Source organism: Neovison vison, chromosome 11 (genome assembly GCF_020171115.1).
Source record: "Neovison vison isolate M4711 chromosome 11, ASM_NN_V1, whole genome shotgun sequence".
NCBI classification, from domain to species: Eukaryota; Metazoa; Chordata; class Mammalia; order Carnivora; family Mustelidae; genus Neogale; species Neogale vison.
Genome location: NC_058101.1, coordinates 147,952,740 through 147,975,586, shown reverse-complemented (window position 1 = coordinate 147,975,586; position 22,847 = coordinate 147,952,740). Strand labels below are relative to the sequence as shown.

At 36.7% G+C, this 22,847-nt stretch overlaps 1 protein-coding gene across 6 annotated transcripts in view; it reads right to left on the bottom strand.

Annotated features, from left to right (window-relative positions):
• ANAPC10 (anaphase promoting complex subunit 10) overlaps window positions 1–22,847 on the bottom strand; it is a 298,667-nt gene that overhangs the window by 196,559 nt on the left and 79,261 nt on the right. The window lies entirely within an intron of this gene.

Below are 22,847 nucleotides of genomic sequence, written 5' to 3'. Positions count from 1 at the left end.
GAAGGGTGGGTTGACAAAAGTAGAGATGTGGACAAGATAAAGAGAAAAGGAATCCTAAAAAGGGTAATTATTTTTAAGACTGAATGATATCTCCTTTTAACTACAGAATGTAGGAATGAATAAATCTTTACTCCTTGTGGTATTTTTAGTCAGTGGTTTTTGTTGTTGTTGTTATTAAATTTGCATTAGCACTAACTTAAAGTGGACAAGATATATCTGGTTTCCATCACTGGCCTTTTACTCAACTAGGTAACAAATAGTTATTGAGTACTTAAAATGTTCAAGGTATTTTTCTAAGTATATTTAAGCATACAAAACATGAATAAGGCCTTCTTCCTAACCTTAAAACATGCTCAGAGGTGGACAAACAACCTTCATTTGTTTCAGTCAGTTTGCTCAAGTATAAAATAAAGTAATTACACAAGTTATCATCCAAGTGTCCCTTCCATCCAAGTTATCATCCAAGCTGTCCCAAATGCCAGCTCTGGCATTTAATGATTCTAAATAAAAGAAAGATATGATAAGCAGAATAATGGAACCTCAAAGATGTCCCTGTCCTTCCCCCAAAACCTGCCGGTTACCTTAACTTCCATGGCAAACAGGGCTTTGCAGATGTAATTAAGTTAACGATTCTTAGATAAGATTATCCTGGACTTCCTAGGTGGGCCTAATGGCAGGAGAGACAAGAGGAGATGTGATGGTGGAAGCACAGGCTGGAGTGATGTGACCATAAGTCAAGGAAAGTAGGCAGCCTCTAGAAATTGGACACGGCAAGGAAGAGTTTCCCTCAAAAAATCCCCGTGAAAGAAGCCAGCTGGCTGACACTTTGATTTTAATTCGTAAGACCCATTTTTGGATTTAATGTCCTCTAGAACTGTAATGTAACAAATCTGTGTTGTTTTAAGCTACTACCTGTGTGGTAATTTGTTATAGCAGATAAAGTAAACTATTATAATAGATATTTGTAGTTCAGAGAACTACAGGAGTTCAGAGAAGGAAGAAAGATCTTCTGGGTGAAAGAAGAAACTATTCTCAAGGTAAATGTACTATAATGAACTTCAACAATGAACAAAAAGTAAAACTAAGATTCTAAATTCAACTCCTTAATAACAAAATGCTTTTGATAAATGTAACCATTATTTCTGGTAGACTCAATGTTATTTTCCTAGCATACCTTCAGTGCTTCACTGTACTGAAAGTTATACCAAGATTTTGCAGCAGGAGGGAGCTGTCTGGCTGATGCTAGTGTCCCTGAAGGAAGTGCCCCATGAGGCTGGTATACAGAACTCTTGAGGAGTGGGAGCCAAGTGGCTTATGGTGCTGATTTTTCTGACACAGGCTTCACTAAGCTGGTACTGAGTGTTAGAAAAACTGCAAAATGGACTCAGATGTAGCTATGGGAAAGAAGTGCTGCTGTGAAGAAACACTGCTGAGATAATGGAAAGCAAACAGGACACAAAGACAAGGAAGTAATTCTCTTTTTCCTCTTCTTGCCATGCAGTCTCTCTCTAGCCCACATTTTTACCAGAGCTTAACAGATATGCAAGGGCTCTACACACATCAAATCTTTACTGAGCAACTGTTATGTGCCAAGCAATGTTCTAGGGACTGAAAACAAAGAAGCAAAAAATACAGTGGCAAATAAGACAGAACAACATCTGAAAAAAATAGGATTTAAACATGACTGTAAGACTTCAAGAAAGAAACTATAATAAAAATACTGGTAGTGAGGAAGAAACAACAACAAAAATAGTCAAAAAGAATAAATCAACATGTTTATAAAATAAAATGTAAATGTCAATAATAATTTCTCAAAAAGAATGCTACTGATAGTAATAGCAGCAAGCTCTTACCTAGCACTATTATGTGCCAGGTAAAGTTCTAAGTCCAATAAGTATACTAATTACTTAATCCTAGCAAAGAGGAGGGTAATGTGATTACCCTGATGTCACAAATGAGACAATAGAGACTCAGAAAGATTAAGTAATTTCCGTGAAGTCACACAGCTGGTAAGTGGCAGAGCTGAGATTCAAACAGGTAGCGTGATCCCAGGGACTGTGCTTTTAAAAACATACTGTGTTTTATATTATATAAAGATAATAATTTAGGAGTAATAATTTTATCTGAAATCCCATCTTATACAAATAAAACATGAATTAAATGAAATATGCATAGGAGAGAATTCCCCACTAATCATACAACTTCCTTTGTATCCTACACATAAATAAACATAGACACATAGGACATGAAGGGAATTATAAAAAGAACAATAATAGAATTAAAAATAGAATTTCAATTTCAAAATCTTTAGAGAGGAAAAAGGTAAATAGTATTATATATACTAAAACAAAGTTTTTAAAAAGCAGGATGGTATACAGAAAATATAAAATAAGTTCATAAAAGATGTATACATGCATCAAACACTGCCTTTAAAAAACTCAGGTTCTCGGGGCACCTGGCTGGTGCAGTTGGTGGAGCATGAAACTCTTGATCTCAGGAATGTGAGTTTGAGCCGCATGTTTGGTATGGAGACTACTTAACAATAACCTCTTTTAAAAAAAAGGGTCTCTTGAAGATATTATTACCAGTGAAATGTACCAGTCACAAAGGAACAAATACTGCATGATTCCTCTCGCAAAAGGGACCTAGCTAGTGTAGTCTAACTCAGAGACCGAGAGTAGAATGACAGTTGCCAGGGGACTGCAGAGAGAGGGGAATGGAGTGTTAGTGTTTAATGGGTATGGAGTTTCAGTTTGGGAAGATAAAAAAAACCTTGTGGAGGTGGATGACGGTGGTGATGGTTGCACAACAATGCACTTAATGCTACAAAACTGTACTTATGAATGATTAAAATAGTAATTTTTTTAAAATTTTACCACACAAAAACTCCAGCTCAAAAAAAACCCCCAAATCATGTAGTGATATCGAAAGCCTAAAACACTGCTGATGGGAGTGTAAAATGGTGCCACCACTTTGGAAAATCATTTCACAGCTCCTCAAGTGATTAAACATAGTTACCATATGACCCAGCCACTCTACCCTCGGATATATACCCCAAAGAAATGGAAACATATGTTCACCCAAAATCATGTACACAAATGTTTACAACAGCATGATTCATAATAGTCAAAAGATGTAAACAACCTAAAAGGCCTGCAGTTGCTGAACGGATAAACGAAACAGGATATACCCATACAATGGAATATAATTTGGCAATAGAAAGAAGTGAAGCACGGATATATGCATAACACAGATGAACCCTGAAAATAAGTGAAATAAACTGGTCACGAAGGACTACATTGTATGATTCCATTTATATGAATGCCCAAAGTAAGTACATCCATACAGACAGAAAGTAGATTGGTAACTGCTTAGGTGCTAAGTAGTGGCAGGGGGGTGTTGGAAGTGACTACTTACCACCTTTGGGGTAATAAAAATGTTCTAAAACTGGTGATGGTTGTACAACTCCATGAACGCACTAAAAACCAATGGTTATACATCTTAAATTGATTAGCTGTACGGTATGTAAATTATATATCAAAAAGATGATTACATATCATCTATAATAGGCAAATCTGTGTTTTAACACAGTGATTAAGAAATATTCTAAATACAAGCAAATGGTAAAAATATACTTGACAGATGAAATCAAAGAGAAAACAGAGGGGGGCGCCTGGTGGCTCAGTCAGTTAAGAGTCTGACTCTTGATCTCAGCTCAGGTTTTGATCTCAAGGTCTTGAATTCAAGACCCCTGTTGGGCTCCACATATTTTAAACAAAACAAAACAAAACCCAAAAGTAAAGCTATAAATATTAAATCAATTCTTTGGTTTTTCTGGGGAAAAACGTGAGGATAGGAAAAGTTAGAATCTGAAAGAGAAAAATGGGGGCAGGAATACAGCTGATAATTCTAGATAGTGAAATCTAGTATAAAGTGTTATTAAATAAATGGTATGGTACTGCATTTAATTATCAATAGGTGGACCAGTCAGGATGCTTTTGGCTGCAGGGAGCATAAAATCTAACTCAATGACGCTTAAACAATGAGGAAATTCAGCATCTCATGCAACAGGAATGTCTGAGTTAACAAGGTCATGGGGTATGTTAATTTAAAATCTCAAGGATGCTCTCTAATTGGTCCTTTCATCTTTTCATTCTTCCAGGTGGATTAGCATTATTCCCAAGCTGGCTTCCCTTGTAGTAGTCACCTGATGGCTGTAGCACTCCACCAGAGGCAGAAAGTAAATACTACTCACCTCTTGGATCTTTTTTTTTTTTTAAGAATAAAGCACACCTTCTCAGAAGCTCTTGTTAAATATTCATCCTTCACTTAATCAGAAGAGGAATGGGACCACCATGATTGGTTTGGCTCAATTAGTACTCACCCCCTGGGTATGGGGATGGTGACAGTACATGGCCACTTTCTGGAAGGTAGGGAGTTGAATAAAATTGGAGTTCTATCAGAATAAAGGTTAGGGAGAATGTATATTGAGTAGAAAAACTAACAGCCACAGTGAAGAAAAGATGGTTTTCAAAAACTTGTATGGCAACAACTTATTATTTAATAAAAAGTTTAGATTTCAACTTTATACTAAAGTCAAAAGTACGTTATTAAATAATTAAGTATCTATACAAGTAGTATTAGGAAAAATATATAAGATCATGTTTACAATCTTCTGGTAGGGTTCACCTTCTAAACCAATGATGAAGGAAGAATATAAATTTAACTACAATGAACATCAAAAACTTCTGTTAAGGCTAAAAATAAAGAATACAGAAAGTTAGCTGGGAAGAAAAACACCTAAATTTCACAACAAAGGAATGATATCTTAGAAATAATTTTGAGGAGTGGTTAGGTGGTTCAGTCATCCAGTGCTTACCAGCACCCAACTCCTGATTTCAACTCAGGCTATGATCTCAGGGTTGTGAGACTTGAGTCCTACAATGGGCTCCATGCTGGGTATGGAAGCTACTTAACATTCTGTCTCTTTCTCTCCCTCTGTCTCTCCTTCCCAACTGTCTTTCTCTCTTAAAGGAATAGATAAATAATCTTAAGGAAAAAAAACCAACAAAATTGACATACACCATGCACAGTCTATAAACACAAAAAAGGAGAAAGGCAATGGGCCAACAAACCTAAGGAAATTGTTCAATCTCAATAATTAAATAGATACAAGTTAAATATATAAATAAAACATCTTACACTGTTGGTAGGAATATAAGCTGGTGCAGCCACTCTGGAAAATAGTATGGAGGTTTATCAAGAAGTTAAGACAGAGGTAAGCTATGACCTAGCAATTGCACTATTGGGTTATTTACCCCGAAGATACACATGTAGTGAAAAGAAGGGACACCTGCACCCCAACATTCATAGCATCAATGTCCACAATAGCCAAACTGTGGAAAGAGCCAAGATGTCCCTCAACAGATGAATAGATAAAGAAAATGTGGCTCATATATAAAATGGAATATTATTCAGCTATCAGAAAGGATGAACACCTACCATTTATACTCGAGTGGATGGAAATGGAGGGTATTATGCTAAGTGAAATAAGTCGATCAGAGAAAGACAATTATCATGGAGTTTCACTTATACGTGGAATATAAGAAATAGCACAGAGGCTCATAGGGAAAGGAGGGAAAACCAAATGAGAAGAAATCAGAGAGGAAGAAAAACCACGAGAAATTCCTGACTCTGGGAAACAAATGGACGGTTGTGGAAGGGGAGGTGGGTGGAGGGATGGGGTAACTGGGTATTGGGCATTAAGGAGGGAAGGTGATGTAATGAGCACGGGTGTTAGACACAACTGATGAATCACTGAACACTACATCTGAAACTAATGATGTACTATATGTTGGCTTTGAATTTAAATTGAAAAAAAATCTATCATATTGGTAAAGATTAAAATAATTAAGAACACCAATTACTGGTGAGGGCAGGGGAAATGTACTCTCATGGAGTTATATGGAAATTAAATAGGTATAACCTTTCTGAAGAGAAATTTGGTAATACCTCTCAAAATTTTAAATATAACTATTCCTTAACAGAGTAACTTCACTTCTGGAACTATAGGGAAAAACTTAATGGCACAAGGATTATATATATATAATAATATTCATAACTGCAAATAAGTTAAATCACTACCATTTAACTACCCTGGTGACTTGTGCTCTTGACTAGTCTCTTCCTACAATGGGTTAGGATTCGCTTTTGCAACCAACAGAGTATGTTACAAGTGACAATGAGAGACTTTGCAGGTATATCATAAAAGGCACTACAGCTTCTCTTGTGCCATTCCTTCTGGGAGAAACAGCTACCATAACATGAATACACTCAAGAAGACCCCAGGAGAGATCCATGTGTAGACAAACCTAGACCCAACCTGCCAGCCACATGAATGAACTACTTTAGAAGTGGATTGATTCTCCAGTCTCGGTCAGCCTAAAGAATTAAAGAATTAATTGACATAGGACTATAGCTGCATGAGAGACTATTAGAGAGAAATGGCCAGCCAAGATCTTTCCAAATTCCTGAATGGAAATCACGAAAAATATAAATGATTACTATTGTTTAATACCACTAAGTTTTAGGTTATTTGTTATACAGCACTAGTAAAACAGAGTAGTTAAATAAAAAAATGGTCCATATCCTGGAATATCTTATAGCAACAAGTAAAAATGCTATATCTCTAAACGTATTTGCAGTTATTTACAGCTATCTCTGGTTAATTTTAAAAACCAAAGTACTAAATAACTCTTATATGATCTTACATATTTTTTATACATTATTTCTGTATGGATAGAGAAAAATCTAAGGATATTCACCAAAATACAAATAGACAATATATATAATGGTGAGAATATGGACTATTTTGGTTTTTTTTTTTCAATTTTTTAAAAAAGATTTTATTTATTTGACAGAGAGAGAAAGCAAGCGAGCGCACAAGGACGGGGAGTGGCAGGCAGAGGGAAAAGGAGAAGCAGAGTCCCTGCTGGCAGTGAGCCCAATATGGGGCTTGATCCCAGGACCGTGGGATCATGACCTGAGCTGAAGGCAGTCGCTTAACTGACTGAGCCACCCAGGTGCCCCTTACCTATGTTTTTCGTAATAAACATGTATTTATCTTATTTAAAAAGCTATTTTTAATTTGATGGTGGCTGGGGGAGGAAAAATTTTCAGAAAGTTTTAGTACCTGAATTTAGTATCTCATTGGTAGTACTCCTTTTCTCCACTAATAGATTCATCCTTCTTGGTGATTTTTACATCCATAGAGATAGTCCATTTAACAATCTGGATTCTCCTTTCCTCAATTTCTTCACTTCCAATAGTTTTGGTTTCTGCCTTAGTTATGCCTCCACAGTCATATTCTGTACTTGATCGTGAGCAATGGCTGCAATATAACTGAAATGTTGACTTAAAATATCCCCAGCTCCAGGCTCCTAAGTTACTGTCTTTCTCTAGCGATCCCCATGGCAATAATATTACCCCCAGCAAAATCACTATACTATTGATTCCACCTACTTTTTTAACTGTCCATTAATCCATTCAATCTTAGTTCCCACTTTATCTCAATGACATCCAATAGCTCATCATAATAACCAATCTCTTTACACACTTAAGTTACATGTCCCTCTCTCACTATTTTTTCTTCTTCTTTTTTTTTTTTTTTAAAGGAAAATAACAATCCTGGTTAAATTCAACTCTCCGCTTATTCTATTCCTATTGAAGAAAAATAATCAACCGTGCTAACTGGTTCTCACTTTAATTCAAGACGACAAGTGTCCATTCAAGTATCTACTTAGCACCATGCAAAATTCCTACTATATATCCCTTCAGAAAATTTGGTTTCACTGTCTCTGGGATTTTCTCCTCAAATCCTAACACCTCCTCTAATCTTCTCTCTCTGAGCTAATATCTTATTTCATTAAGAAAACAGAGACAATCAGAAAAAAAAATTGCATCTTCCCATCAGCTGTTACACAGTAAAAAGTTAAAAAAACAAACAAACTGCTCCCCGATTTTCCTGAGGCCAGTTCTTCCATTTGCCAAAAGATCCTTTTGCAAAGATTTTCCCAACCAAAGATTCTGCTTCCTAATAAACATTCTCTTTCCAAATCATTTCTCTTCTCCACTGGATCACTGTCAGCAGCATTTGAACAGGCCATAATATTTGTCATTTTAAAAATTAAAAATAAAACCCTTTCTTAATCCTATGTCTTCCTCCACTTAGCGGAACAATTCCCTGTTCCCTTTTATTGCAAAACTCCTTTAAAAAGTTTATTTGTTATTTTTTTACCTGCTAGTTATTTTTATCCCCCTCCAACATGAATTTTGTCCCCACCACTGAAACCAATCTTTGACCAGTCTGGTCAAGGTCACCAGGGACCCCCAACTTGCCAAATCAATTTCCTCTCAAAACAGTTCTTTGATAAAGTTTATTATTGAATTCTGGGTTTTATCTAATGATCCTGACCACAATATCTATTTATATTTAACGTTTTAAGACTTTTAAACTTTACATAATATTGTAGTTTATATACAGTTTTGTACACAAAATACATAAAATGGTTTACTAAAGATAGTTAAGAGTTCTAAATTACAGAGAAAATAAGCGGTAACTTGGTATAGATAAATTTAAAGATTAATAAAGTTAAGACTTATTAATGCAAAGTTAAATACTTGAAGTTATGTAAAAATACATCTACCTGAGTGAACTTGGAAAGAGATCCTTCCCAAGTCAAGCCTGTGATAAGACCACAACCCTGGCACATCTTAACTACAGCCCTTGAAAGATCCTGGGCAGACGATGCAGCTATGATATGCCTAGATTCCTGATTAAGAGAAACCGTGAGATAATAAGTATATGTGTTTTAACCCACTAATTTTGTGGCAATGTGTTACACAGAAGCAGAAAACTAATACATATGGGCATCAGATGAATAATGAATATTGAAAATTTGTATGACTAGTGAAAGTTCCACGTTAAAAAATGTCTAGGGTTTTACGAGTTTATAACTAACCCAAACAGATACAACAAACTGAGACAATTCCTAATGTTAATTTGAAATAAATATTTCTTCAACATTTCATTTTGGGGCACCTGGGTGGCTCAGTCAGTTAAGTATCCAACTCTTGGTTTCAGCTCAGGGTCCTGGGATTGAGCCCCATATCGGGCTCTGTGCTCATATAGGGTCTGCTTGTCCCTCTTCCTCCCATCCTGCTCTTTGCCCATGCTCTCTCAAATAAATAAATATTTTCTTAGAGATTTTATTTATTTATTTGACAGAGAGAGAATGAGAGAACACAAGCAAGGGGAGTGACAGCAGGAGAGGGAGAAGCTGACTCCTGGCTGAGTAGGGGCCCCAAATGCAGGGCTTGATTCCAGGACCCTGGGATCATGACCTGAGCTGAAGGCAGATGCTTAACTGACTGAGTCACCCATGCATTAAACAAATACATAAATATTTTTTAAAACCACACTTCATTTCATTATTTGACCATGATCTTTAGTTAATTAGTTACTTCTTAAATATGTGTTAGAGGCAACTATAGTAGGTAGGTATTCCACCTAGTGGCAGGATGAGCCATGTAATGGACCACAACATCAGCCCTACTGCCAGCCCAGAGCCTACTAAGTTACCTCTGACCAGGAGCCACCATCTTTCCTTAATACTAGCTGCTATGGTGCAAAGTCTACAATGGTAAAAACTATGTGTTAATACAACCCATTAGAGATTCTCTACGAAGGTATCTCTTGGCCTGGCTCTGGGATCTTCTGCTTCTGATCACCAGTCTAAGTCATTTATTTCCTCTACTCTGGCTATAATTTGTTTTAAGAGCAGATGTACCCCTCCAAGGATACACTGCTTAACTCCACCATAAACAATGCTTACATTAAAAAAAAAAAAGTCATTTATCAATAAAAATCATGTGAAATATTAAATACAAATTGTTTATCTGTCCTTTGCTATGGATAATCACATATCCATGGAAAATGAAAGAAATAAGGAATAACTACTCGATAGTTATTTCGATAAAGTTGTCCTCTACTCTCCACTCTCACTATCTTTTCTTCCTTCATTAACCATGGCTGTGACTTGATAAAATTCTATAGAATTTCAACAAGAACTGTCAACACACAAAGCAGCAGATTCTGGAATTTTAACCATCCTTTCACTTATGAAGGAATAGACCCAGTTAACAGCAATGATGACCTACTTGTAGAGAAAAAAAAAGTCTAATATAACCCAAAAGAAACTTCAGAAGTTCCAAATGTGCTAAAAGTAAGAATACCACAAAAGCAGCCTAACAAGAAAGAAAGAATCTGACTGGAAAAGCTCAGTATGGAAAGCAAGCTTTTTGCGCTAGTGAAGACGGCAACTACGTAAGAAGGTGATTTTGAGGTTAAAACCAGTCACCTTGCTACAGATTGTCAAGACATTCATTTTGGATCCTAAGTCAGAAAAAGTTTCTACACAGACAAATTTATCCCAGAATGATTTCCTAGAGAGTTAAGCTTAAATAGCTTAATTGGTCTTAAAGTGCCCTGTTTAAAAAGAGAGAGAGAGAGAGAGAGAGAAGAGCTTAATGAAAACAAAGGAACTAGCAGAGTGTTCTACTAATCTACATGAATAATTCTAAATAAATTTGAAATTAATGTCATTTAAAAGCAGTAATTTCATCAAAAGCCCAAAATGGTAAAGAAATGTTAAGAAGAAACTGCAGAAAACTTCTGGACAACAACAAAACTTGAGAAGCCAAGTTATCCAGACTTAACCAACATTAAAAAGAAAACCAGTAAATATAAATATATGCATACATACATACTAAAATTATGCTTCCATTTTATTTTATGTTTCAGTTGTAAAGAAAGGCTAGAAGTCTTATCTAACTAATGAATTATCAAGAAATGATAGCAATAGATAAAAGTATGTAGTATAGTGTCTATTTGGAGATCAAAAATGAAAGTAGGATAGGGATGGCTGGGTGGCTCAGTCGGTTAAGCATCTGCTTTCAGCTCAGGTCATGATCCTGGGATCCTGGGATTGAGCCCTCTTGCTCAGCAGGGAGCCTGGTTCTCCCTCTGCCTGCTGCTCATCTTGCTTGGCTCTCTCTCTCTGTCACACACACAAATAAATAAAATCTTTAAAAAAATTTTAAAGTTAAAAAATAAAAGCAGGATAACTTTATTACTGTATAATTTTTAAGCTTTCCCAGAGGAGTGTTATAATATTTAATAAGTGTCATTATTGCTCAATCCATAGGACACTTTTCAATTTGAAAAGGTTTTTATTTGAAAAGTTTTTTTATCCTTTCTATATAACTTGTTGCAACCTCCTTGTTGAAATGTTCTCATGGCCTCTGTGATTTCCTCCTCTTCAGATATTCCTACTACCTTTCTCTCTCTCTCTCTCTTTTTTTTTTGGTCTTTGTGGCGATTCCTTGTCTATTCCTTAACTGTTATATTCCTCATAGCTCAGTCCTAAAGCTAGTCTCACAACAGAGTCCATAATTGTCCAACATGATCATATCCAGACCTATGACTTCAGATACCTCAAGTGGCTATATGCTGATGACTCAAATTATTCTAATCAATAAATGTATTAGAAAGTATATTTATGGATCCTTATTGATTTTTGCTTCTAATTATATTGACTTCATTTTTATTCTTATTAGGTGGCCAGGTATCATATTACACAGACAGCACTTACAAAATGAGGTCCAGTGTATTCACAGTCTCTGCCTTTCAATCAGACTCATAAAACATCAAAAATTGTCCAACATAATCATATCCAGACCTATGACTTCAGATACCTAAAGTGGCTATACGCTGATGACTCAAAATTTTATACCTCCTTTTTAAGAGGCAACTTCTGAAGGGATCGGTGAAGGACCTACAGAAAGCAAGGCAAGACAGAAAGATTCCACCATAGAAGCCATATGAGAAAGGTCTGGACTTTAGAAGTGCCTCTTTTAAATAGAAGAGAATGGCAGTTTGTAGCAGATCAATGTTCCTGCTGAAAATAACTATATAGGTAAAATACAGTCATTATTTTAGAGTTACCAGAGAGTTGCTGAAGCAAAGAGGACTAGAGGAGGCCAGGATCCTGGGGAGGAGAGAACCTGAGAGGTTCCTGTCTCTCTGCACCCACTTCAACCATGGGGGTGGGCATTTATAGATTCTGGGATGAGCAAGATGCTGAGAACTGTGGTTTTGTCCAGGCAGAGAGCTGCTTCTTGAAGTCAGAGAAACATGCAGAGCTATTATTAGTAGTCTTTCAGAAAAGACAAAATAAGAAACTTAAAGAGTTTCAGGCACAGCTGTGATGTAAGAGTATTAAAGAACAGAGGTAGACAGAACCTTACCCAAATTGCAACAAAGCCTCAACTCAACTTGGAGACTGAAAGGAGTAAAGCTGCTCTATTTATCTAGCCCAGAAAAAAGCATACTCTTTTCTAGAGAGAGAAAATATCAAGAGCAATACTGCCCAGTAGAAAATTAGTGTGGGCCACAAATGTGACCCACATACATAACTTAAAAATTTCTAATAACCACATTTTTAGAAAGTAAAAAGAAATAGGTCAAACAATTTTACATTTAGTATATGCAAAATAATATTTTAGATTGTTATTTAAAAATATAATTGACTTTGCTAATAGAAGGGAGAAAAATTGTAAAATTATATTTCAAATGCAAAAAAAATTAGAAAAATTCAATACCCATTTTTAATTTTAAAATTCTTAGCAAATAAGAACAGAATGCAATCTCCTTAATATGAAAAATAGCATCTTTTGAACAAATAACCTACAGCATTCATATACAATGGTGAAACCCTGAAAACTTTTCCGATGAAAATAAACAAAACAAGGGGTACCTGGGTGGCTCAGTGGGTTAAGCTTCTGCCTTCGGCTAGGGTTGTGATCTCAGGATCCTGAGATCAAGCCCCACATCAGGCTCTCTGCTCAGCAGGGAGCCTGCTTCCCCCTTCTCTGCCCGCCTCTCTGCCTACTTGTGATTTCTGTCCGTCAGATAAATAAATAAATAAAAATCTTTAAAAAAAGAAAAGAAAAGAAACAAGATTATCACCACTTCTCTCTCTCTCTTTTTTTTTTAAGATTTTTATTTATTTATTTGATAAAGATTACAAGTAGGCAGAGAGGCAGGCAGAGAGAGAGAGGAGGAAGCAGGCTCCCTGCTGAGCAGAGAGCCCGATGTGGGACTCGATCTTAGGACCCTGAGATCATGACCCGAGCTGAAGGCAGAGGCTTTAACCCACTGAGCCACCCAGGTGCTCCTCACCACTTCTATTTAACACTGTACTGGAGGTGTCAAGCAGGGAAATATGGGAAGGAAAATGGAAGGAAATGAAGGCAAGAGGAGTAGGAGGAAGGAGATAGGATGAAAAAGGATGGTAAGGGAAGAAAAAAAAGAACATTTGTAAATTACATGATTGCATATCTAGAAATCCAAAAGAATCTATAAATGATTAGGATTAATACGAAAATTTAACAAGATCACTGGATATAAGGTCAATATAAAGTTGTAACTAAAAGAACATGGAAAGATAGAGTAATAGACCCAATGGAACAGCTATGAGACTTTAGAAACAGACCTACACATTTACAGTCATTTGATTACTGTCAGAGATGGCACTCTGGTGCAAGAGAGGAAAGATGCTCTCTTCAAATAATGATGCTGGATAATTAGGGCTTCCATTTGAAGGGGTAAAAAACTCATAATAATCTTGATGCTTATATTTTTCACCATAAACAAACATGAGCTCCAGATGGATTATGATCTAAATGTCGAAGGTAAAATGTCACAAGGACATTATTTCTTCTTCCAGAAGAAAATAAAACATGTAACCTTAAAGGAGATAAAATTTTCTTAAACAGGACACAAAATGCACTAATCAATAAATATTGATCAGCCATCTTAAAATTAAGAGCTTTTGTTCATTGTAAGACACAATAAAGAAAGTGCAAAAAACAAGCCACAGGGGCACCTGGGTGGCTTGTGGGTTAAAACCTCTGCCTTCGGCTCAGGTCATGATCTCAGGGTCCTGGGATTGAGCCCCGCATCACATTGGGCTTTCTGCTCAGCGGGGAGCCTGCTTCCCCCTTTCTCTCTGCCTCTCTGCCTACTTGTGATCTCTCTCTGTCAAATAAATAAACAAAATCTTTAAAAAAATTTAAAAAAAAAATTAAAAAAAAAAAACAAAACAAGCCACAGACTGGGAAATATTATGCCTATATCAGCAAGGGACACCTATCTTGAAAATACATATAAAAGAACCACTACAAATCAAAGAGGTATATACCCAACAGAAATGCATATAGATGTTCAAGAGTATACACTCAAATGTTCACAGGAGCACTAACTGTAATAGCCAGACTATCCAAATACAGACCAACAGTCAAATAGATAAACTGGAATGAAGTCACCAAATGGAATATTCTGTAGCCAATGAGAAGAAATAATCTGTAACTACCCAACTATATTATATGGATGACTCTCACAAACATGTTGGATAAAAGAAACCAGACCCAAAAAAGTATAGGCACAGGGTGACTGGCTGGCCTGGTCTAAAAAGCATGCCACTCCTGACCTCACGGTCATGAGTTCAAGCCCCATGTTGGATGTAGAGCTCACTTAAAAAAAAAAAAAAAAAAAAAAAATATATATATATATATATATATATATATATAATATATAAATATATATATTATATATATATGTGTGTATGTGTATGTGTGTGTGTGTGTGTGTGTACGTATATAGGCACAATATGATTCCATCTTTATAAAGTAAAACATCACAAAATAAAAACAAAAAAAGATTTAAAAAACGCAGATGAAAGTAATCTATACTGTTAGAAGTCAGAATAGTGATTAGCCTTGCAGGAGCTAATTCTGGATTTTTATTTGGCTGCTGGTTATGTAGGTATGCTCTGTTAGTATAAATTCAGGGAGTTTTTCACTTATGATATTGGGGTTTACTGTTTCAATATAAAAATTTAAAGTTTAAAAAAAAAAGACCCAGGCCTTTCTGCTCTGTCATGTTCAGAGCGTCCATGATGTCTGCAGCAGCTGCAAGCATCATGTTCTCACACAACAATGTCCAAAAAGGCTTTCTCCTCTTTTAATTATGAAGGAAAATATTTTCCAGAAGCTATCAGATTTCCCATTGGCCATGTCTGGATCACATGTCTAAGTACTAATTGAAAGGAAAGTGGAAACGGAGAATCAGGCATTTTCTATTTTTACAGTGGAAAGTGGTCTCCACTGGCAGAGAAGAAGATGGAGGAATGCTGCATAGGTAATCAACACTATCTGCCACTCAGGATTATTATTAATGGCCTTTTAACTAGTCTTGCCAGAGTCACTTGTATCCCTCCAGTCTAAGATTAGCAGAAGAGCCATTTCATAAAAATGTAAAGATGAAATCCTTTTATTAGCTTATTTCAGTGAGAATAAATACACAATCCTTAATACAGTTGATAAGGCCCTGCGTGATCTGGTCTCTGCTTACCTCTTCAGCCTTATCCTGAATGGTCTCTCATCTATATTTTAGCCATATAACCTAGAGTAATCCAAAAACAAATTTACACTGTACAGGATACTGCCTCTGAAAATATTCCAAACATGGAGAGATAACAGATATTAATTATATGTCATTTAAAATGGGTCAACTGTCATGGATATATACCACCATGGATATCTATGGTTGTATACATGGGAGCAAAAGTTTTTAAAATTTTTAACGATTAACGATCTGCTTGGAAGACAAGAAAACAAAAGAGATAGAAAATCAGTGGCTCTGGGCACCTGGGTGGCTCAGTGGATTAAAGCCTCCACCTTCAGCTCAGGTCATGATCCCAGGGTCCTGGGATTGAGCCCCACATCAGGCTCTCTGCTCAGCAGGGAGCCTGCCTCCCTCTCTCTCTCTGCCTGCCTCTCTGCCTACTTATGATCTCTGTCTGTCAAATAAATAAATAAAATCTTAGGAAAAAAAAAGAAAGAAAATCAGTGGCTCAATGCAAGGAGGTATCACAGGTAACAAACGTGAACTCAGAAAGAACAGAGAAAACAGAGAGGAAAAATATGAAAGAACATAAGAGCACTTCTAAGAACTAACAGACAAGTAAGTGCCTCCTACTGATGGGATCCACTGAGCACCCAGCACAATAAAGGAAACACATACACACACACACGCGAGCGCGCGTGTGCGCATGACATAGTAGCATAAAATTTCTGAACATCAAGGGTAAGATCATAAAACCTTCTATAGAGAAAAACTGATCACAAGCAAAGCATCAGGAAAGTGGAATTATGTTTCTCGACTTTTACACTGAAAACTATGAGGCAATGGAGAATGTGCTTAAAATTCTAATGAAAAATTATTTTCAAACCAGAATTCCATACCCAGCCAAATCATCCCTCAAGGGTGAGATTAAAACAAACTTTTCAGTCATGCAAGGTTTCAACAATTTTACCTCCCATGTGGAGGATACATTCCACCAAAAAAGGAAGTAAATCAAAAAAGATGAAGATCTGGGATCCAAGAAACAAGTGATCTACCAAAAGAGAAGGTGAAGGGAATTCCCAGGATGATGTTAAAGGGACATCTTAAGAAGATAGCTGTCAGACTGGGTCTTCTGAGAAATAGAAACCAAAGACAGGCATAGAAATTAGACATTAGAAATGCCAGAAATGTATTACGGGAAACATCTGTGAGAGAACATGGGGAGGGAGACAGGGAGGCTGGAAGAGCTGTCAGACAGTGATGCAGGTCGACCATAAGAGAAGGAGACAGGGAGAGAAGGAAGGCTAGATGGTTGCAGGGACACAAGTTAGACTGCAGTGCAGTTCTAGGGAAAGCTCAGTGAGGCCATCAGGGATTCCTTGAGCCAAGGCTGCCTGTCAGAGGACTCCAGAGTCCCCAGGAATTAGCTGCTTTCATACCCCTGCTGTCTTGGTCACTGGCTGGGGGCAGCCCGTGGTAGGCATAGCCTTAGTAGAAACGTGGTGATGAATTTCAGAAAGCAGCAGCTGGGGCCATCAGTTACTCTCCACAGTCAAAGATCTGAGAGGAACATTCTAATGGCTACCTGTGGTGGCTTTGTTATGTGCCACCATGGCTGGCCTAAACTACATTTCCCAGAATTCTCTTCCTCACGAGTTTCTGGTTACATGAGACACAGGAATATTTTCATGCATGATTTAGAGGGCTGAAGTGAAGCAACAGCCATTTTGTTCTTTACACTAGAACTGAGGTAGGTGCTCTTGTAGATCACGCATGGTATCACTATCTGCTGGTTTCCCTTGCTGTCATGGGGCAGCAGCCAGGCACGCAATTACTCCACTTTCCTCCTACAATTCTTTGATTTCTGGGACAGATGTGTTAACTCCATGACAAAAGGCAGCAGCTTCACCTGCAGTACACCAACATCACGAAGTTGGAGGCAGTGAGAACTGACGAGGATTCTACTTCACCTATTTTGTGTTCATGGGTTCCAGCTTATCTTTGCTCTCCACTACTTTACATTTGTGTTCACTTTTGACTCCCTGCTCTGTGAATTTCAAACTCTAGCATCAGACATGAAAGCAATGGCCTCAAAATTTAACCACCTCCTACTTGGGTAAGGCAAAATCCCTATACCAAACCCCTTATTACATACTACCACCCATCCTCCCCACAAGTATATACATATATACACATACATGAGCATGTACGCATGCGTGCACACACACACACACACACCCCTCGTGCCCTGCTTCTCTAACTGAACTTCTACTGACATAATGGCAACACTGACACTCAGTGACTGAGCTGGAGGCCCAGGAGTGAGGTCTTCAAGAAAAACATGGAACTGAGAGAGTACATATGACCCTTTCAAAAGGTATTTTATTTATTTATTTTTTTAAGATTTTAAAAAAAGATTTTATTTATTTATTTGACAGACCGAGATCACAAGTAGGCAGAGAGGCAGGCAGAGAGAGAGGAGGAAGCAGGCTCCCCGCCAAGCAGAGAGCCCGATTTGGGGACCGATCCCAGGATCCTGGAATCATGACCCAAGCCGAAGGCAGAGGCCTTAACCCACTGAGCCACCCAGGCGCCCCTCAAAAGGTATTTTAAAGGTCTGTAAGAGAATTCTGAGATGTACTGATATCTAATAACATTTTAAACATTAAGAAAAATGAGGCAGCTATTAATTCCAGAAAAATAAAATTAAATATGAAAAGGAAATTGAAGAACAGAACATGACATGAATCAGGTATGAACGATATTTATGTGGTCATAATAATGAAAATGTGCAAAATTTCAGCAAATACCATGAAAAGTCGTACTAGGAAGATGAAGAGAAGGGGAGTCTATGAAAGAAGAAATGGGATTATATAGCTAAATCCCAATGTTTCATAGTTAAGACATCATGTCTTTAAACATAGATAGGTACCCGCACGTTTAGAGTTGTACATTTCTATTATAGAATTCTGTGTACATATATTATTTAGAAATATAAAAGCACATACAAGAAAAAAGGCTAAAGTAACTAAGAGGATTTTCCGAAGGAGTGGGATGGCAGTGTGGGATATGCTGTTGCTATAAATGCTATTACAGTCCTTCTAGACTTTTAACCTATGTACATGTTTTACTGCAGTAAAAATGCACTTAAGCTTACAAATTAAACTTAAAAAGGTAAGTTACAAAATTCAAAGTTAGTATAACTGAAAGTTAAAGACTAAGACTCATCAGGTTAGAGGGCAAAATCAAAGTGAGAGGGCAATACCAAGTCTAAGCCATTTAGAGTTCAAAAACAGGCACTAATTGCTTAGGGATGCATACACAGGTGTAAAACTATAAAGAAAGCTAAGGAATTACCATAAAAAGTAAAGGTTACCTCTGAAGAGTAGAGAAAGGATTGTGATAGGGAAGGGAAGAGGGTACACTCCCAGCTTCTGGGATGCTCACAAAGTTCTGTTTCTTACATTAAATAGGCTATCTATACATGTAAACTATATAAGCATTTTATAAACTCTGGGGATGAGGGAGTCCTGAGCACACAAATGAAACTACAGCACACATTTGTATAACTTCTAATGCTATATATAAAGTTAAGCTTTTTTCCTTGTCCTTGATATTCCAAGTGAATCAAAATATGCTGTTAAATGAGCTTAAAAATATTTGAATGTGTATTTATGTGGTAAATTATCTTTTATCCCAGAACAAAATGAAACAGAATTTGTATGTACAGCAGATGCGAGAAAACCTTAGGCAAATATATACAATTTTGGACTTCTCCCATATATGAGTAATTTCTAAGTAAATTAAAAGGTACACTATAGGGGCACCTGGGTGGCTCAGTGGGTTAAGGCCTCTGCCTTCGGCTTGGGTCATGATCCCAGCGTCCTTGGATCAAGCCCCACATTGGGCTCTCTGCTAGGCAGGAAGCCTGCTTCCTCATCCCTCTTGCCTGCTTCTCTGCCTACTTGGGATCTCTGTCTGTCAAATAAATAAATAAAATCTTAAAAAAAAAAAAAAAAGGTACACTGTCATTCTATCACCTAAATCTTAATAGTAAATAAACACTCAAAACAAGGAAAGATTAGAAATAGGCTTCACACACATATCAGTAATGTATCTAAGGAAACAGGATGTTTGATGGCCTACCACTTGGGTAGGGAAACAATGGGAGAATCAGAAATTTAAGATTCCAAAGAATCACTATAAAATACTTTTTACATATATCATTTAACCACTAAGTAAGGAACTACTTATGTGCAAAATCCAGTTTAAGAAGAAGGATACATGGAGATGCAATTACTTTTTAAAAACAACATTCAAGGGGCGCCTGGGTGGCTCAGTGGGCTAAGTCTTTGCCTTCGGCTCAGTTCATGATCTCAAGGTCCTGGGATCAAGCCCCACATCGGGCTCTCTGCTCAGTGGGGAGCCTGCTTCCCCCTCTCTCTCTGTCTGCCTCTCTGCCTACTTGTCACCTCTCTCTGTCTGTCAAATAAATAAATAAAATCTTAAAAAGAAAAAAAAAAGAATGTTCAATATAGCAATGAATCCTTTAAAAGGTCTTTTTGCAATCGAGCTGCCTTCAAAAGGACTGGTAAAAAGCTAACTAGGGCAAGACCTAGAAGAAGCAGGTGACAAACTGAACAGCTACATTTGATTAAGAGCCATCTAAAAATTTTTACTCTAAGGATATCACAACTCTATGACAGCAATGGATAAAAAGCAGAAGTCTAACTGCTATATATATCCTAAATGTACTTTAAGGAAATGTGGAGCTCTGAGGCAACCAGAAAGAAAGGTAATGGGAAGTATTTAGGAGTGGATGAAAAAGACACTCATTAATTAGGGCTGATTCCACGTTTTCTGGCTTTATGATTTTTCTTTTTCCAGGAGATAATAATAGGTAGCAAAAACTAACATGTCTGGAGCACTTACTCTCTGTCAGGCATTAAGAGTTTTACACGTACTGGTGTATTCCAGCCTTCCAACAGCCCTATTTTCATCTTCATTTTATACACAAGAAATCTGAGGCACAGAGAAAGCTAACTGTCCAAGGTTCAAAGTGAAGTGGGAGAATAGGAACACAACCCTAGCAGATGTCTCCAAAGCCCATGCTCTTGAATCTTTATCAATTGAAAGATATAACTGTATATACAATAGTTATGTTATGTTATATTATGTTATGTTATAGTTATGTAGTTAAACCCAATTTCAAAGGACTATACAGAATGGCATAGTAGTGGATACTTTTATAGCCTATAGAAACATTATCAGTTTTCCAGGCTTGCTCCTTTTAACTACCATTTACTGAGCTGCTACCATGTACCAGGCCCTTAACATACATTTGTTTTAATCATCTGAACACCATATTCCTAACTTATAGCTGATGAACCTGATGGTCATAGAGAGGTTATATAGTTTGCTGAGTGTCACCTAGCTGGTAAAGGATGAAGCCAGGATTTGAAAGTAATTTTCTGCCAAAACTGTGAACATCAAAGTAATAAAGCAGTCTTAAAATATGTCTGTCTGGAATTGTCTGTCTGTCCATCTTGAAAAGAACAAGAATATATTCTGAGATGAGTACAAGTGAGTAAATATTGACAATTCAAAAGTTATAATACTATACATGCCTTAAAGAGATATAGAACTCTGAAGGGGATTGTGAAGAATATAAGAAAGTACTTCAACGGTGTTAAAGTCCAACAATACCCATTTTTTCCTATTAGTTATGGTACCTAGAAGTAAAGCATGACAATGGGAACAAATGAAATTCTTGTTATAGGTCTGAGCAGAGGTCCAAACCCACGATACACCTCCAGTTATATTGAAAATTAAAATGCAAACATCTCTAGTATTCTCAATAACAGGTTTCAAAACAGCTGAAGTCATTTGGCCATACACACACACTTTGCCAGATTTGTGATTTCCATTGGTCTCATAACTCACATATATGACAGATTTTGTTTATCAAAGTACCCAAAGAACTGAAAAAACTCATAATCTATTTTCAAAACTGTTTATCCAAATCTAGAACAACCATGTAGAGTAGTTCAGGTGAAATTACACAAAATGAATATTATGGAGTAAGAAGTAATGAATTTTATTTTATATAGATTTTAAAAGCACTGAACTAACTATAAACTTATTGCTTAGACACTATGAGGTTTGACTTCATCTTGATGTGAATTACTATAATTTTAAGAAAAATGTTAACTTGTTTCCTAAAACTGCAATCAGTGGCAACTGAATAGAAAAAGCAAAGACATTTTTGTTCTATTCACAACCACCAACAAACAGCTCAGTAGGGAAATGGCAGTGTGCCAGGTTGCCTTGTGAGCAATTAGGCTTCATGGCAATCAGGAGATTCAGGAGTCTTAGGCCCTTAGAAAACTACCATGTTAAAGACTTGGTGCTTTTACCTCCCTTTCTAGGAGGCATATGTGAGATATGTCTTGTAGAGGTGACAATCTCTTCTAACTATGGAACTGAAAGGTTAAGACAACTTGTAAGAAGCAAATTAGTGAGAACATTTGAGAGGTTAGCAAGCATCATTGTCTACGGGACCTAATGCCTAAATGCACTAACTGGTCCCAGTAGACAATAATCTCATCCCAATCATCAGAAGAAATGACAATTAAAAGATTCATGCAATTGTTCTGAAATGCAAAAGTACATTTTAATTGGCCAAGAAATTCAGAACAGAATTCAGAGGCAAAGAAACCTGAAATTATCTCTTGATGAAAGACAGCTGAAATGGGTTAAAAACCCAGTATCAGCAAAGACATGTGTGTATTTACTCTTATTAACCTCTACACAAAAAGTTTCAAAGAAATAAACAAATGATGTTGAATGAGTCAAAGAAGCTTTACGGGAAATTGTGGGCACTGACTTTCATTTAACCAAATTTAAACCTGAAGTTCCCTATCATCCAGTAAATGCCTTTTCTTTTTGATATTTTATGAGTCTGAATGAAGGCAGAGACTGTAAATATACTGGGCCACATTTTGCAAGTTTGCTGTCTAATATGATACCCAGCCCCACTCTAAGAATAAAAATGAATGAAGTGATTATAATTAGAAACAAAATTCAATCTAAGGATCCATAAATATACTTTCTAATACACTTCTTGATTAGGATAATTTTGTAGGGTAATTTGAAAAATTTTACTAATATTGTCAAGAAGCCACCATATTTAAGTATACGAATTTCAAGTGGAATACAGGACAAATTTACGATATTTTTCTATCCCTCTAGCCAACACACACTTCACTTTATAAATAAAATAGATCTTGTCAGAGTCCACAGTCTCTCATGGTTTGTCTCC